This window comes from Adiantum capillus-veneris, chromosome 23 (assembly GCF_014529385.1).
Source record: "Adiantum capillus-veneris isolate H3 chromosome 23, ASM1452938v2, whole genome shotgun sequence".
Lineage (NCBI taxonomy): Eukaryota > Viridiplantae > Streptophyta > Polypodiopsida > Polypodiales > Pteridaceae > Adiantum > Adiantum capillus-veneris.
Window position 1 is genome coordinate 7,787,013 of NC_140953.1, and position 18,234 is coordinate 7,805,246.

At 46.2% G+C, this 18,234-nt stretch overlaps 1 protein-coding gene and 1 pseudogene across 3 annotated transcripts in view; one reads left to right on the forward strand and one right to left on the reverse strand.

Annotated features, from left to right (window-relative positions):
- Nucleotides 1-18,234, forward strand: part of LOC147427381 (uncharacterized) — a 156,917-nt pseudogene that overhangs the window by 98,415 nt on the left and 40,268 nt on the right.
- LOC147427386 (Ribosomal protein L10 family protein) overlaps nt 1-18,234 on the reverse strand; it is a 51,155-nt gene that overhangs the window by 21,708 nt on the left and 11,213 nt on the right. The window lies entirely within an intron of this gene.

Genomic DNA, 18,234 nt, shown 5'->3' on the forward strand with positions numbered 1-18,234 from the left:
ATTGACTTGAAGAGTGGATATCATCAAATCCGAATCGTGCCGAGAGTCGTCTACAAGACAGCCTTTCAGACTACTTTTGGGTTATTTGAGTTTTTGGTGATGCCTTTTGGCTTAACCAATGCTCCTTCGACATTTCACCGGATGATGGACAAGATTTTTCGAGAGTACAGACTATTTGTTGGCACTTTCTTTGACGACATCATTGTTTTCTCCAAGAATGAGGCAGAACACATAGATCATCTGCTTCAAGTCTTTCAGGCATTACGAGATCACAAGTTAGTGATTAATGCAATTTTTCCTACCAGAGATACACTTTTTGGGACACATTGTCTCAGCAGCTGGAGTACAAATGGACCCGGCCAAGATAGAGACTATCCGTGATTGGCCCGATTTGAAGAATGTCCATGAAGTTAGAAGCTTCTTGGTACTGTGTTCGTACTACAGGTGGTTCATACGAAAGTTTGCAGAGGTTGCTTCCCCTTTGCATATCTTGATACAGAAAGGAGTCCCTTTCTAGTGGGGATCCACAGAGGTGACTGCCTTTCAGACATTGAAAGAGAAATTGACTACGGGCCCAGTTTTGACTTTGCCAGATTTGCAAAAGTCATTTGAAGTATATTGTGATGCTTGTGGTCGTAGTCTGGGTGCGGTCTTGATACAAGAAGGCCATGTCATTGCTTACGAGAGCCGATTGTTCTCTAAGCCGGAGATGACAGCACAGATATATGAGAAAGAGCTTTTGGCCGTTATCCATGCTCTTACTCAGTGGCGGCATTACCTACTCAGAGCGGATTTTACTGTCTTTACAGACCATCAGAGTTTGCGCGACTTCTTGTCATAGAAGCAGCTTTCGGAAAAGCAGATGCGGTGGGCGAACATCTTGTCACAGTTTCGCTTCCAGATTGTCCATGTGCAGGGACAGAAGAATGTGGTGGCAGATGTTTTGTATCAGCCGTTGATTCTGGCTATTTCCCCGATACATCATAGGAGCTTCGAGGATATGGTCAATCAGTGTGCCACAGATACAGATTTTGCAGATATTTTCACACGGATACGGGATGGGGAGACAGTAGCTGGCTACTCCCTTCGGGAAGGCTATTTGATGAGAAAGACTATGTTGTGCGTTACACAGTCGTTGAGGGAAAAGGTTATGACTGAATGCCACTGTCCACCTTTTACGGGTCACCGCGGCATTGCTACCACCATGAAGGGGGTAGAGAGAGACTTCTTTTGGTTGAGACTCAAAAAGGATGTAGAAGAGTTTGTGCGCAGTATGCCAGAAGGTCAACTTTGACAGGCATAAGGCACAGGGATTGTTACAGCCTTTACCCATACCCACCCACCCCCGGGAAAGTATTGCAATGGATTTCATTTTTGATCTCCCGAGAACACAGAATGATCGCGATGATTTTCCGATTACATGGCACGTCTGAGACGATTGTCTCCAACAGAGACCCCAGATTTATGAGTTTGTTTTGGAAGGCAATTTGGGAAACATTGGCACGCGGTCGCAGTTCTCGTCATTTGCAGACTGACGGGCAATCTGAGATTGCCAATTCAGTGGTTTTAGATTTATTAAAGTCTTGTATCTCGGATCAGAAGACTCAATACGAAAAGATCTTACCTTTGGTGGAATTTGCCTACAATAACAAGATACACTTTTCGACGGGGAAGACGCCATTTGAGATTGTTGAAAGTGCTGCGAAGGTTCCATCCTTCCTGAGCACGAAAGATTAGATATTTGAAGCGGATGAATATTCGCGAGATTTGGATACGGCTTTTGCCAAGGTTCGCGAGACTTTGCAGAAGTCTCAAGAACGACAGAAAAAGGCAGCGGATCGCCATCATCGCGACATGAAATTGAAGGAGGATGATTGGGTGCTCTTACGTTTTGAGAAGGTACACCTAAGAAAGAAAAAGGGAAACGAGAGGTTTTTTCCAAAGCTTACTTTGCGATACTACGGACCTTTCCAGATTACTAAGAAGATATATGATGCCTACTTCCGATTGAAACTGCCATATACTTGGAGGATTCACAATGCATTCCATGTGAGTCTCTTGAAACCTTTTAAGGGTGATGTGCCTAATGATGGGGAGCCTGATGAGCAACCCGAACTAGAACAAAACGAGGAAATCCTTGTTCCTGAACAGATTTTGGCACATAAAGATACGAACACTAAAGTAAAGTCCGAAGGCGGTTCTTGGTTAAGTTCAAGAACTTTCCTGCATTTGATGCGAAGTGGATGGAGGAGGAGGACCTAGCAGATACTCCTCGGATTGTGAAACTCTACCTCGATGCTTTGGTTTAGCATAGTCTACTCGAAACGGAACCCAGAATTTCAGCTTCGTCGAAGATCTCGTGCAATGGGATGCACAAGAGGGGAGTTACTCCGCTCCTTTGTCAACAGATGCCTTGATTTTGATACTAAAGTCACTGATGTCTCTTTGAGCTTCAGGGATACTGAGAGCTGACAATATTCTGTTGGATGACTTTATGAAATGGAATTCCTCATTATGATACTGATTTGTTCTTGACTTCTTTTGAGTGCAGGAAATGATAGACGAAATGACTGCAGCATTTTGGCCTGATTGATCTCGAATAGACATGGTTGCAATAGGGGTTAGTCAATCGGACATCGATGAGGTCCCGATTGGACCTAGATATGATTTGCTAGCTACATTGCCAATAAATCATGCTCTAAGATCCGAATGAATGTTGAATGTCATGTGATGTCCTGTGATGTCTGGTGATGTCCTGTGATGTCGTGTGATGTGACTGTCGATTTGGTACATGTGCTAGATGTGTGTTCCTAGTACGTAGGTACTAACAGTCAGTGTCTGCTAAGACGGTTTATGGCTTTTGTCGGTTTTGCAAGCGTAATCGCGGTCGATTACAATGCTTTCAAGAGGGGGGTATGTGTCACGAGGACGTCGCAGTTATTAACCATGTCACAGAGATGTGGCAACTGCTAACCTTGGTTGTTGGTTTCTTTCCAATGGGGTTTATTTTATTTGTTTAAGACCCTCTTCTTGAAGTAGCAAACGGTCGGACATTGTATGGCCAATGTGAACGGTAGATTCACCCGCAGACGGGAAGTGGTCGGCATTGGAATTCGTATGGTAAGAAGATGTCTAGGCTCAGAGCAAGATCATATAGGTCCCCCCGTCGCACTTAGCAAGTTGGTGGATACTAGGAAGTGAACTCAATTAAAACATAAAGTCAAGGTGGGACTACCAACAAAAAGTATCCGACAGTTGGGCCACATTGCATTTTTGGATGCGGTCCCAATGAGGATAGATGGTCAGAAGACCAGTGGGAGCCCAACGGAAGCATCTCCTAAAATTTAGGGAACTGCTATTTTGGGCCACGAAATGTGTTCGCGTCATTACCTTCGGTATGACATGGGGAACACTTTACAACTCTGCCGCGAAGTCAACTGACGCACCAGTTGAGATATTTTTAGCAGGGAAAGCCCAAACTCGGAAACTGGGCGACGTGTCAGCTTGTGAGCGATTCTGCCACTCTGGGAGGCAAAAACGAGCTGCATATCAACAAAGGGGGCGCCATTTTCAGCCACAGGCGGATTGCAACAGGTACAGAAGCTATGGAATGCTTACCTTGCCCTCTATGCACAGTATGGTGACGGGAGTGATGCCCCGCACGCTACATACTGCTCTCTTTCTCCCCTACGTGCAGTTATGTGATGCCCCACAAGAGGGCTACTCATTTGACTGATGTACAGTTGTGTGGGTTCATGCTTTTGTGCTGAGGCAAGAGCCTCCTTGAGCAGGAACAGGGGTAGCTAACTGCTGCTCCAAAGCAGGCACTGGTGAGGGTCATAACCTCACCGTACAGGTGCAAAATCAGCGCTGTGTATGCGCTGTAATTTGACTGTTTTTCAGCCATACGGACGCCAGGATCATTGGGAATCGTGCCCCACTGGCAAAGGACAGTTAGGGGACTGTTTGGGGCTGAAAACAGGGCAAAAACCAGTAAATACAGCGTGCTGAATTTACTGTGTTTGGACAGGAATCAGAGGGTATACGACAGTGCAAGCGAGTTCCAGCAGGGGAATTGGTTTCGCGCAAGTTTTGGGGCTGTTATGCTGCCGAAATTTGGCCAAATCAAATGGTATCTAGGTGGATACACGTGAAGGATTCCCAGGACCTTACCTTGTAATTTACCCTCCTAAAGAATAAGGAAATACCGAAAGGGGCGCCAATTTTGGGGCCTACAGGTTGTCGGCGTCTGCTCGGAGCATTCTAGCTTCCGGGCCGTGTGTGAGTTGAAGTGTTAACTCCCGTCGCAGGTTCTCTTTGCAAAGTGCTCTGTGTGTGTGTATAAAGTAAAGAATTTCGGGTGAAAGCCAACGCCTACCGCCCTACGGGCCGGTTTCATGGTTCCGTTGCCGGGACATCAATCACTTTTTCCTCAAAGAGTGAGCCTGGATTGTTCAGGGTAAAGACACACAGTGCAAGAACGCGGGGATTACACTATGGCCGACAAGGGGAAGGGAATTATGGAAGAGGGTTCCTCTCCAAAGCACAGGCAGGAGATTCCTATGGTTTTTGAGATTGGCGAGAGCTCACGGCCACGTCAGTCTGTACCTCCTGTCAACGTGAATGTCCCTCCAGTAGTACAGGGCTTTATGACAGGGCAACTCGAGGATGATGCGTTTAAGACTCAGTTAGTTGCCGCGGTGAATGTCTTTTCGCAGCTGGTGCAGAATCCGAGGTTTATGGAATTCTTGCAAGCACCACCAGTGCAACATCAAAATAGGCAACCTACGCCGCGTACGGAGCTTGTTGAAGCTCAAGCCCAAGTACTTCATGAGGCGCAGGAGGAAAGGGAACACTCGCATGTTGCGGAGTCGGGGGCTCCAAAGCAGGTTCCTCCCGTGCTTGAACAGGTGGCTAGAACGCCTATTCCACAGGTTATGCCAGTTCAGCCCGCCACCTTTCAGAGCCAGCATGCTGGCTTGAATGGACAGGGAGCTGGATACCAGGCTATGCACTCAGTTTTTCCACCACCCACGGTACATCCTGGGTATTTCGGGGGTGGATCAGTGTTCCAAAGTATGGCTGGTTATGCGTCTGGAAGTCAGCCGTACCTGCCAGGAACAGTGTTCGGGGGTATGCAAGGCATCATACCAAACCCCATGTATGGTAATATCGGCATGCAGCAAGGTTTCCTCGGCAACCAGGGCCAGTTTGGGGTGCCACAGGGTCATTTTGGCATGGCTGGTTTTTCTGGACAGCAGCCAGATATCGCACCTCTGACGCAAAATGTGAATGGCCAACACGTACCGATCATGCCTAGTACAGTGCCCATGTTGCAGACCATTCCGTATGACAATTTGGGGGCACTAGAGAAGCCGAAGGCTTACAAAGAAGGTGGTGCAGCGGTAAAGTTCAGTACCTTCAGTGGTTTCGAGGACAAGACAAAGGCACTCACTTTCCTCCAGCAGTTTGATACAGCTTATGCGGGAGGGAATTTTACAGAGGCCTCGAAGGTCAGGAAAGCTGCCACTTTCTTAAAGGACAATGCGCTTACATGGTGGACGACATTGTTAATGCAAGGACACGCACCCGCCACTTGGGTTTACTTCAAGCAAATGTTTGCATCTGCTTGGCTATCAAATGAATTTGAAGCCGATGTCTTGACAGATTGGCACCAGCTTACGGCAGCTTCGTGCAAGAGCTTGCTGGAGTACAATAGGAGGTTTTGTAAAGCATTACTCTCAGTGACCTCCTACAGATTTGTGCCATTGACAGAGCAGATAGAGAAGTATTGTTGTGGGCTGCCTAAAGGGCTTCGCGATTACTGTACAAAGAATAGAGTGGCTACCCTTACTCAGCTTATGGAAGTTGCGAACACTGGTCTTGCCCTGTTGAAAGGAGAGGACAATGGATTTCCGAGCAATGATAAATGAGGGCAGCAAAAGAAAAATTCAGCGAAGAAGCCCTTTGTGAAAACGGCTCCTGATGCGTCACAGGGGTCAAAACAGGCCACCAAAGACAAGGATTCAGCTGGGACTTCTAGAGCGCAGGCAAAGAAACAGAAAAGGAAGCCTTTTGTGCGCAAGTCGCTCGAGGAAAAGAAGGTCCTAATGGCTGAGAACAAATGCTTTATATGCGAGCAGCCTGGTCACTTTTCTATCAATTGTCCACAAAGGAAAAGGCCAGCTGACTCAGAGGATAAAGAAGACCAGAAAGGCAAGAAGCCTAAACCCACGGCAGGTTTAGTGCCAGACATGGTGGGTGACAGGCCCAACACAGATGCCAGTGAGTTATGCAGGGCATGGGGTAAAGTTAGGGATCAGACGGCACTCATCTTCTTTGATCCAGGTGCCAAAGCCAACTTTATCTCACCAGAGTTAGCTATGAAGCTCGGCATCAAAGCTGAAGAGATGGGGTACACCGCAGAGGCAGGGTTGGCATGTCCTGGCCACTCAGAGTGTGTTACTCCCATCATTGGAAAACTGTGTCTGCATATTCAGTCGTATGTGGACACTGAAGAGTTTTACATCATGCCGCTGGAAGGTTGTGACGCCTTGTTGGGGATCCCGTGGATGTTCCGAGTGCATGGAGTCTTGGATGCCTACAACAAAAAGATCACTGTACAGCATAGGGGCAAAACTCACATCTTGGATGTAAAGCTTAAAGGAGAGTCAGTCCCTATTGTATCTGCTTCTGCTATCACTTCTGTAATAAAGAATCATCTTTCTGTGTACTTGATTTTTGCACGTGATGTCTCAGATAGGGATCAGTCAAATTTATCTGTGTTAGATAAAGAAAGGTCAGCATTTTTGCAAAAGTTTAGTGACTGTTTTTCTGATTCATTACCGTCGCAATTACCGCCAGAGAGACCTGAGGACCATCGGATAGATTTGGTGCCAGGGTGTAGCCCACCAAATAGACCTCCCTACAGGGTTAGTGCGGCGCAGCAGAAAGAGATTATGGGCCAGGTTGAGGAGTTATTAGAGAAGGGGCTGATTCAGCCTAGTTCTTCACCCTTTTGCTCCCCAGTGCTCCTAGTGCAAAAGAAGGATGGCTCATGGCGCATGTGTATTGATTACCGTGCGTTGAATAAGAATACCATCAAGAATAGGTTTCCTATTCCTCGCATTGATGATATTCTCGATCGTTTAGAGGGTGCTGCAATTTTCAGCAGGATAGACCTGAAGAGTGGGTACCATCAGATTCGTATAAGCCCAGAGGATGTGCACAAGACTGCGTTTAGAACGACATTTGGTCTTTATGAGTTTCTAGTGATGCCGTTTGGGCTAACAAATGCTCCAGCCACGTTCAACAGAATGATGGACCGGATTTTCCGCTCGCATCAACAGTTTGTTGGAACATTCTTCGATGACATGATTGTGTATTCGAAGAATGAAGAGGAGCATAGGCGTCAATTGACCATTGTGTTCGAAGAGCTGCGCAGTCACAGGTTACTTGTCAATCCTAAGAAAAGTGAATTCTTCCTTGAAGAGATCCACTTTCTGGGCCACATAGTCTCAAAGGATGGTGTTAGAATGGATCCCGCAAAGGTCGAAGCTATCAAGACATGGCCAGACTTGAAGACTGTGCACGATGTCAGAAGCTTCTTGGGATTGTGTTCCTACTATAGAAGGTTTATCAGAAATTTTGCAGAGATAGCATCGCCTCTTCACGCATTGCAAAAGAAAGAGGTCACTTTCAGATGGACCCAAAAAGAGATTTCAGCTTTTAGTCTCTTAAAGGAAAAGTTGACTTCAGATCCAGTTATTGTTCTACCAGATCTCAGGAAGTCATTTGTGGTCCAGTGTGACGCGTGTGGCAGTAGCATCGGAGCAGTGCTAATGCAAGATGGACGGGTAGTAGCCTATGAAAGCCGAATTTTGCAAGGGCCAGAGAGGACTATGCAAGTCTATGAGAAAGAGCTCTTGGACGTGATTCATGCGCTTTCTAGCTGGAAGCACTACCTCTTAGGTGCTGATTTTGTTGTCCAAACAGATCATCAGACCTTGCGATACTTCTTGACACAGTCAAAGTTATCCGAAAAGCATATGCGATAGGCAAACATTCTTTCCATGTTCCACTTCCAGATTATGCATGTGGAAGGCAAGAAGAATGTTGTGGCTGATGCGTTATCAAGAAAGCCACAAATTTCAGCTGTGTCAATTCCTTATCATCATGAGTTAGATGACATGAAGGAACAGTATATTGCTGATGAAGATTTTGCAAGGATCTTTGAACAGTTACAAGAGGGGCAACATCACGAGCACTACCTCCTCAGAGACGGTTTTATGATGATGCATGGCAGACTTTGTGTCACTAGGCCACTGCGACATAAGGTCATGGAAGAGAGTCATGTCCCACCGTATGCAGGGCATCGTGGCATTGATGCAACAGTTAAAGCGGTAGAGACGTTCTTCTATTGGCCTACCTTGAGGAGAGATGTGGATGCCTTTGTGCGAGCATGCATAGTTTGCCAAAAGGTCAAGTTTGACAGGCAAAAGGCACCAGGGTTGTTACAACCACTGCCGATTCCGGATAAGCCATGGGAAAGCATTGCTATGGACTTTATCTTTGATCTTCCAAGGACACCAACAGGGAATGATGGTATATGGACCATTATCTGCAGGTTCAGCAAGCAGGCCCATTTTATCCCTGTCAGGAAGAAGATAAAATCTGATCAGATGGCACGCTTGTTCATGTACAATGTGTTTAAGTACCATGGTATGCCACAATCGATTATCAGTGATCGTGATCCTCGCATGACCAGTTTGTTCTGGAGAGGATTGTTTGAGAACATGGGTACTACGCTCAAGTTCTCGTCTTCGTTTCATCCACAAACTGATGGACAGTCAGAAGAGGCCAATTCTACTGTCTTAGATCTGCTGAAATGCTATGTGTCAGATAATAAGGGCAAGTGGGAACAGTATTTGCCTATGCTTGAGTATGCGTACAATAATACAGTGCATTCGTCTACTGGCAAAGCACCTTTTGAAATTGTTGAAGGCGGCAAAAAGGTTCCTCCCATTTTGCACACAAAGGACAAGATCTTTGAGGCAGATCGATATGTTGAGAACATGGATGAGATGTATAAGAAGATTAAAGTTGCCTTGGAGAAGACTCAGGCAAAACAGAAAAAGGCTGCTGATCGTCACCGTCGTGAATTGCTACTATCACCTGGTGATTGGGTTCTCTTAAGGTTCGAAAAGGCAAGATTAAAGAAGATGAAGGGCAAGGAACGGCTGTTTCCTAAGCTCAGCATGCGTTACTATGGGCCTTTTCAAGTGCTTGACAAGATCAGCGATGTGGCTTACAGGCTGAAATTGCCTGATGCGTGGAAGATTCATAATGCGTTTCACGTGAGTCTTCTAAGACCCTTCGTGGGTGATGTGCCAAAAGATATGCCAGTTGAGGATCAGCCAGAAGTTGAGGAACTTGATGAGATCCTGGTACCTGAGCAAGTTTTGGCACATAAGGACAGAAAAGTTAAAGGACAAGTTGCAAGACGCTATTTGGTGAAGTTCAAGAACTATCCGCCTATGGATGCAAAGTGGATGGAAGAGCATGAACTGTCAGAGTCACCAAATGTATTGCAGCTTTACCTTGAAGCCTTTGGGTTACAACCTACTTGCCCCAACCCAACGTGTGCAAAGGAGGGGTAATGATAGAGCTAGTACATCGAATGTACATATGAATTCAGTGCCATAGATAGAAATGGCAAAAGTATGAAGGCCTCATTAAGTCATTTGTATCTATGTATGTTACGACCTTTCTTGCGGATACATGCGATGATAAAAGAGTGTTGATAGCACAAGATCATCAGTGGCGTGTATTTATGGTATGCAATCGAGGACGTTTGCGATTTCAAGAGGGGGGTATGTCACGAGGACGTGGCAGTTATTAACCATGTCACAGAGATGTGGCAACTGCTAACCTTGGTTGTTGGTTTCTTTCCAATGGGGTTTATTTTATTTGTTTAAGACCCTCTTCTTGAAGTAGCAAACGGTCGGACATTGTATGGCCAATGTGAACGGTAGATTCACCCGCAGACGGGAAGTGGTCGGCATTGGAATTCGTATGGTAAGAAGATGTCTAGGCTCAGAGCAAGATCATATAGGTCCCCCCGTCGCACTTAGCAAGTTGGTGGATACTAGGAAGTGAACTCAATTAAGGCATAAAGTCAAGGTGGGACTACCAACAAAAAGTATCCGACAGTTGGGCCACATTGCATTTTTGGATGCGGTCCCAATGAGGATAGATGGTCAGAAGACCAGTGGGAGCCCAACGGAAGCATCTCCTAAAATTTAGGGAACTACTATTTTGGGCCACGAAATGTGTTCGCGTCATTACCTTCGGTATGACATGGGGAACACTTTACAACTCTGCCGCGAAGTCAACTGACGCACCAGTTGAGATATTTTTAGCAGGGAAAGCCCAAACTCGGAAACTGGGCGACGTGTCAGCTTGTGAGCGATTCTGCCACTCTGGGAGGCAAAAACGAGCTGCATATCAACAAAGGGGGCGCCATTTTCAGCCACAGGCGGATTGCAACAGGTACAGAAGCTATGGAATGCTTACCTTGCCCTCTATGCACAGTATGGTGACGGGAGTGATGCCCCGCACGCTACATACTGCTCTCTTTCTCCCCTACGTGCAGTTATGTGATGCCCCACAAGAGGGCTACTCATTTGACTGATGTACAGTTGTGTGGGTTCATGCTTTTGTGCTGAGGCAAGAGCCTCCTTGAGCAGGAACAGGGGTAGCTAACTGCTGCTCCAAAGCAGGCACTGGTGAGGGTCATAACCTCACCGTACAGGTGCAAAATCAGCGCTGTGTATGCGCTGTAATTTGACTGTTTTTCAGCCATACGGACGCCAGGATCATTGGGAATCGTGCCCCACTGGCAAAGGACAGTTAGGGGACTGTTTGGGGCTGAAAACAGGGCAAAAACCAGTAAATACAGCGTGCTGAATTTACTGTGTTTGGACAGGAATCAGAGGGTATACGACAGTGCAAGCGAGTTCCAGCAGGGGAATTGGTTTCGCGCAAGTTTTGGGGCTGTTATGCTGCCGAAATTTGGCCAAATCAAATGGTATCTAGGTGGATACACGTGAAGGATTCCCAGGACCTTACCTTGTAATTTACCCTCCTAAAGAATAAGGAAATACCGAAAGGGGCGCCAATTTTGGGGCCTACAGGTTGTCGGCGTCTGCTCGGAGCATTCTAGCTTCCGGGCCGTGTGTGAGTTGAAGTGTTAACTCCCGTCGCAGGTTCTCTTTGCAAAGTGCTCTGTGTGTGTGTATAAAGTAAAGAATTTCGGGTGAAAGCCAACGCCTACCGCCCTACGGGCCGGTTTCAGTATGTCACAAAGTGATGACGTGGCTACAGACAGCTGAAACCCTAATTTTTGCCAGAAACCCTAAAATTCCTGCAAACCCTAAAATCTGCCAAAAATCCTAATTTTCAGCAAACCCTAATTTCTGGAAACCCTAACCCTAACTGCTGGCTGAAACCCTAATTGGCTGAAACCCTAAAACTGCCACATGGACCAGCGTACGGATTTCCGGATTTGGCAGGCTGCTTTTTCCTCTCCCAAGCGACGCTATCTGCTTTTTATGGCTACGCATGGGAAAGAGAGAGAGAGAGAGAGAGAGAGAGAGCATCATTGCTTTTTTTTGAATTAAAAGCTCAAGAGAGAGCTTGTGTGAGAGAGAGAGAAAACTCTGCTTTTGCTTTCAAGCTTTTGGGGCTCTGCTTTTGGCATCCCTTGTAACCTTTAAATTAGTGGTGAGGGCCTCACTTCTCAAAGCATCTGGACGCAGAGTCTGAGAGTGAATCCCGACCCACTCTCTTGTACTTTGAATTGATTAATACAAAAAGAAATACCGAAAGGGGCACCAGTCTTTGGGCCAAATCTCTAGGCACGGAACTCCGCCGGGCCAGTGCAAATCTATTGTGATTTGTGAATTGTTTGAAGTGGTTATTTGGTGCTGTCGCGATTGATTCTTGACTTGGAGTGTCCAAGTCGGTTATAGTCGAAGACGATGATGCCAACGACAGGTACTGTGGGTTCTATGTCCAAGACGGGAGGTCGACGACGAGGTCTATGTCGAAGATGATGAAGTCGACGACGAGGTACTAAGGGTCTTTGTCGATGACGGTGAAGTCGACGACGGTACTCTGTCAAAGACGATGAAGTCGACGACGGTTCAGCATCGAAGACGGTGATATCGACGACGAGGTCTATGTCGAAGACGATGATGTCGACGACGGGTATTGTTGGTCTATGTCGACGACAACGACGACGATGGTGACTCTGACAATGACGACGATAGTGTCGTCGTCAAGTCCGAGATTGCGATGACGATGACGATGACGAAGATGTCGTCGTCAAGATAGAGATCTGCGATGACGATGACGAAGGTGTCGTTGTCAAGATAGGGACTGCCATGACAATGACGATGTCGGTGACGACGATGGTGTCGACGATGATGGCGTCAAGGCTGAAAACTGAAAATGCTGGGCTGTCTGTTGAAAACTGAAAACGCCACGCTGATATAGGCCTTCTTCTTCTTGAGAAAACGCTAGGGCTCTTGCTGAGGTGCTACCTGACTGCTAGGTGCCCGCCTCCTTATGTCCCTGCTTCTTCTGCTTCTACTAAGTGCCCAATGGTTTCTTTTATAGATCTTTAGCAATTTGCCCTACCTACTTTTCCAACAAACTTACAAAAAGAATTCCAAAAGTCACTTTTAATAAAATGACTTATAAGAGGTGGTTCGCGCGGTAAAATGCTTGCATGATGAAATGATTGTTCTTGTGCAAGAGAGGGTATGCAAGTGTGACTGGCCTGGACATGCACGTCCTACTAGAGGCTCATAAAGGTGCCAGGCTCACTCCTAAGCTAAGACTCATGCTAGACTATGACAGAAGCGTGTCCACGTGGCGCAAGTGAAGTGCGCACGTGATAGCGGAATTTCTTAAAGATAATGCTATGCAATGGTGGAGTTCAATTGCGACACAACCGCATGCTCCAAGGACCTGGCAAGCTTTCAAGACAGTTTTTGCACGTAGTTACATGACTTCTATGTTTGAAGTCCGAATATTGGTAGAGTGGGGCAACTTGAAAATGCTTGCCACCGAAACCATGGACGAATATAACCAAAGGTTTCTCGACGTGTACCTTCCGGTGTCCTTCTTTAGATATGTTCCCTTGGAGGCCCAATGCGAGCGATACACCATTGGACTACCATCACCATTGCAGAAATATTGTCTATCCAAGCAAGTCTCTACCATGCAAGAACTTATGGACCATGCCGCGGTCGGCTACAAACGGATGAAGGGAAAGCTAGAGTTTACCAAAGAAGAATCTCTGGCCACGAACCACAACTCTCGCCAACAAAGAACAAATTCTCGAGAGTCTCATGAAAGTCAACCACAAAGGCCTCGTTTGACACCTCAACAACGAGACCCCTTACTACAAGAAGGCCGAAGCTTTGGATGCTTTCAAACAAGGCATAATCATTCTAATTGTCCCAAACGCACTGATAGAGCAAAGGAGCCGACACCCGCACCAACGGTCAACAGATTCCCAACGCCACCTCCTGCTAAGAAAGCTAGACCCGCTATTGGACTAGTTCCTAATATTTATGGCATACGCCTTGAGAGTACAAATGAATTGTGTCGAGCATATCACAAAGTCAATGGCTTTAATGCCCTTATTTTCTTTGACCCCGGAGCTACAGAGAACTTCATTCATCCAGGGTGGAGTAGTGAGAAATGTTGTTTTGCTATTGTTTAAACGTCCGAACAACGCAGACGGGATGTCTGGGGAGCGTTTGGTTCTATGCTTGTAAAATAATTATTGTTGTGACTCTCGGCCCGTGACTCCCGGCCCGGACCTGGGGTGTTTGGTTGTAAAAGGCCTCTATATCTCCGGGCTCGGACCTTTTTAGGTTATGCAGGAGGAGTGATGATGTAAGGTGCAGCGGAATGAATGTTTGTAATTTGCTCAAGATGAGTGCTCCGAACTATGCTCAAGGTTCCTTTTTCTTATGGAAGGGAGATCCTTCCGCTCCTTTAGTGAGAGAGTGCAATGGACACAAACAAAGTGAATGGACACAGTGAATGGAAGTGCATGAGACTGAGAGATAGAGAAGAGAATACGACACCAGAGACGTTGTAAAACCCTCCTCCGAAGGCCCCACTCTCTATGGCGAGAGCGGTCTACTTATGATTGCAACTACAATGCTTGGACTTGCCACGATGTCAACGACGATGAGGACGACAACGAGACGGGATGAAATCTGAAAATGCTAAGGGCTGAAATCTGCAAATCTTTATCTGCTGAATTCTGACTCTGTGTCGGTGACGATGTCGATGGCGACGATGCGACGACAACGCGCTGAAAACGCAGATGCTGAAACCTGCGTTTTCCCGGCTGAAACTGTAAACGTTGCAAAAACTGACCGTGCGGCGAGGAACTGCTACGGGAAGGTGAGATCTGCGAGGTTCGGGACTTGATCTCCGGTGTCTAAAGGCTGAAAACTGAACGTTGATGTTCCTTGATGTTCTGTCACGATAAATCTGCAAAACGCTGGGGCTGATCTGCAAATCAAAAACGCTAGGACTGAAAATGGCTCTGCTGTCCCCGGATGGCCTGCAGCTGCATAATGCTAGGTCTCTTGTTGAGTCTGCTGTCGCTAGGGATCTGCAAGAGCAAAAACGCTGGTTGATCTGGTCCAAAAACGCTAGGTGGTTGCTGTGGAGCAAAAACGCTAGGGCTTGGGGTTCTGCTGAGAAGTTACTTGTTGAGCGAGTGCTCCTGCTCTTGCTGCCTCTTCTGCCAGAAAGTACTAGCTCTAGTTTGCTTATATACAAACTTAGCAAAATTGCCCTACTTACTTTCCAACAAAAGTCACTTAAAAATAATAAGTGAAAAATGTCAAAAATAGGGAAAATAGGCTAAATGCATTGGAAAATGCTACTGATGGGATCTGACTGGAATCTGATGGTCATGTTGTGTGCAACCAGAGGATATGCATCTAATCTAAGTGTCTGGACATACACGGTCTGCGAACAGACTCACAACAGTGCCAAATCGCTTCCTATTCTAGACTGACTTGACGGAACTGAACCCTAGTCATGCTGTAGCTTGTCCACGGACACATAGGGTTGGATGTGTCACGTGACATCCCCTCCTTTTCAAAGTGAGGTACTGGTACCGAGCTGTATGGCGTCGAGGGAGATCGCCAATAGCACCCGGAATCCTGGAAGGGACTCTTCGTCGGCCCACTCTGATGTGTGGGTCGTGCGGTACTTGAACTTCATAAAGGTCTGCAACGCTTTCTTCTTTGGGCCGCGCCGAAAGTGACACAAAGTCTTCTGTGGCTCCTTCAATGCTTCAGCTTCGTCGAGAGTCATGCTTCTTTCTTCTTCAAGAATCTCCATGGCTGAAAATTCCTGAAACCATTTCCAACACAAAAGCATGAACATACCCATTCCATGTAAAGTGACTAGAAAAGCTTTTGTCTTCTCTAAAGATTGTGCATATAATGTAGATGAACAAAGAGACAGAGTGCCAAACCGTTCACCCCACACACGCAAACAATGAGATCGAATCTTGTCTTTGTGATCTTCACAACGGAAATGCCGATGCTTGGTGCTCATACTTTCATGTGTTCTTTCTACAACTGTGTCGTGCCAAGGAAGAGACATGAAATGTGACTTCCTTGAATGCATACTTTTCAGCTTTTAATAAAAAATCCGCATACATTTGTGCTCATTCATGAGTGAAACGTACTCAACGTACAATATGTCATGCCTAGGAAAAGGGATCACATAAAGACGCTGACTAAAATGCGAGAAACGATCACGAATGAAACACTCGTACAATGCATGCTAACTAATCATGCGAACACATAGTACTTCTTGAAAGTGTTCTCTGGACCTAGGCTCGAGAGCCAATGTAAGGTGCAACGGAAATTTGCGCTTTGCTCAAGATGAATGCTCTGAACTGTGCTCAAGGTTCCTTTTGTTCTTATGGAAGGGAGAACCTTCCGTTCTTAATGAGAGAATGCTATGATCACAAACAAAGTGAATGGACACTGTGCGTGCAAGTGAATGAGACTGAGAGATAGAGAGAGAAGAGAGATACGACACCAGAGACGTAAAATCCTCCTCCGAAGGCTCCACTCTCGTCGGCGAGAGTGGTCTACTATTGATTGCACAATCTGGTACAATGGTGATGCATGAGACTGACGCAAGTCTAGACTATGTTGACGATGACGACGGGGATGACAACACCGACCTAAGGGCTGAAATCTGCAATTTTCTACTGCAGTCCAAAAACGCTATGGGCTGAAATCTGCAACTAGTCCAAAAACGCTGATTTGGGGGCTGTTTCTGTGGGTCTTTGACGCTGAAATTCTGCAGGTTTAGGGCTACAAACTGAGGTTTCTTAGGCTGAAAACTGATGGTCTTCCCGAGCTGAATCTGCTACACTTTAGGTGAATCTTACTGGTCTTTATCTACTGCTGAAATCGCTGTGGGCTGAGGCTGAAAACGCTAGGCAGATGGATGGGAAAAACGCCAAGGTTATCCTCTGCAAAAACGCTAGTGGCTGGGATCTCCTGGCAATGACAAGCTGATGCAGCACGCTAGGATCTGGGAGGTATGGCGATGACCAACTGCTGGATAAAACGCCAATAGGGAGGTTCTGCTCCTTCTTGCTTGGTGGGGGAAACCGCCAAGGTCTTGATGGGAAGTGACCTGCTGAGCTTGGCTCCTGTTACCTCTTCTGCCAAATAGTGCTAGCTTTGGTTTGCTTATATATTTTCTTACCCAAATTCTCCTCCTACTTTTGTTGGAAAGTCACTTAAATTAATAAGTGAAAAATGCCAAAAATAGGTAAAATAGGCTAAATGCAATGGAAAATGCTCTTGATGGATTCTGTTGGATTCTGGTGGTAATGCTGATGATCATGTTGTGTGCAACCAGAGGATATGCATCTATACTACGTGAGTGGGCATGCACGATCTACGAATAGACTCGCAAAAAGTGTCAGATCACTTCTAATCTACACTGACTGGGCTGACGAAAACCCTGTTATGGTGTAGCTTGTCCACGGACACATAGGGTTGGATGTGTCACGTGACAGCCAAGATCGGTTCTTCCTGAAGGGGTTCTTTGGACCTAGGCTCGAGAGCCAAGATCGACCCTTTGTGATTGATCGAATCTGCAATGAGGTTAGCTTCACTAGAAAAAGCATCAACTAACTCATCATCCTTGTGAACGATCACGTCTTCTTCATGCAAATCATCATGCTTGTGAGAAATCACATCTTATTCATGCAAATCATCATGCTTGTGAGAAATCACATCTTGATCATGCAAATCATCATGCTTGTCATTGTCATCCAAATCATCATGCTTATCATTGTCATTCAAATCATCATGCTCATCATTATCATTCAAATCATCATGCAAATCAATGTCATTCAAATCATCATGCAAATCATGTGTGTCTTGCTCTAATGGAGTAGAGACTGAGAGAGTCTCTGTCACAAAGTGATGACGTGGCGGACAGCAGAAACCCTAACTTCTGCCAAAAACCCTAAAATTCCTGCAAACCCTAATTTTTGCCAGTAACCCTAAATTCCGGAAATCGCGGAGGCGGATTATTTCTTTTATTTTTTTTGAAAGGAAAATGATGAGAGACGCGAATTTTGCTTTTGCTTTTTTTTAATTAAAAAAAGAGAAAAGACTCTCTAAGAGAGAGAGAGAGAACTGATGCTTTTGATTTTAAAAGCTTTTGGGGCTCTGCTTTTGGGCATCCCTTGTAACCTTTAAATTAGTGGTGAGGGCCTCACTTCTCAGGGCATCTGGACGCAAAGTCTGAGAGTGAAACCCTAACCGCTCTCTTGTACTTTGATGATTGATTAATATAAAAAGAAATACCGAAAGGGGGGCCAGTCTTTGGGGCCAATATCTCTAGGCACGGAACTCCGCCGGGCCAGTGCAAATCTATTGTGATCTGTGAATTGTTTTGAAGTGGTTATTTGGTGCTGTCGCGGTTGATTCTTCACTTGGAGTGTCCAAGTCTGTTACAGAGGTATCAGAGCACGGCCGATTTCTCTTCTACGGGAAATCCGATCCCCGAAATTTTTTCCCGCGGCACCTATGGCTTCAAGCAATGATCAGTCGACTCCCTCTGCATCTGGAGATGCGGGCTGGGATCACA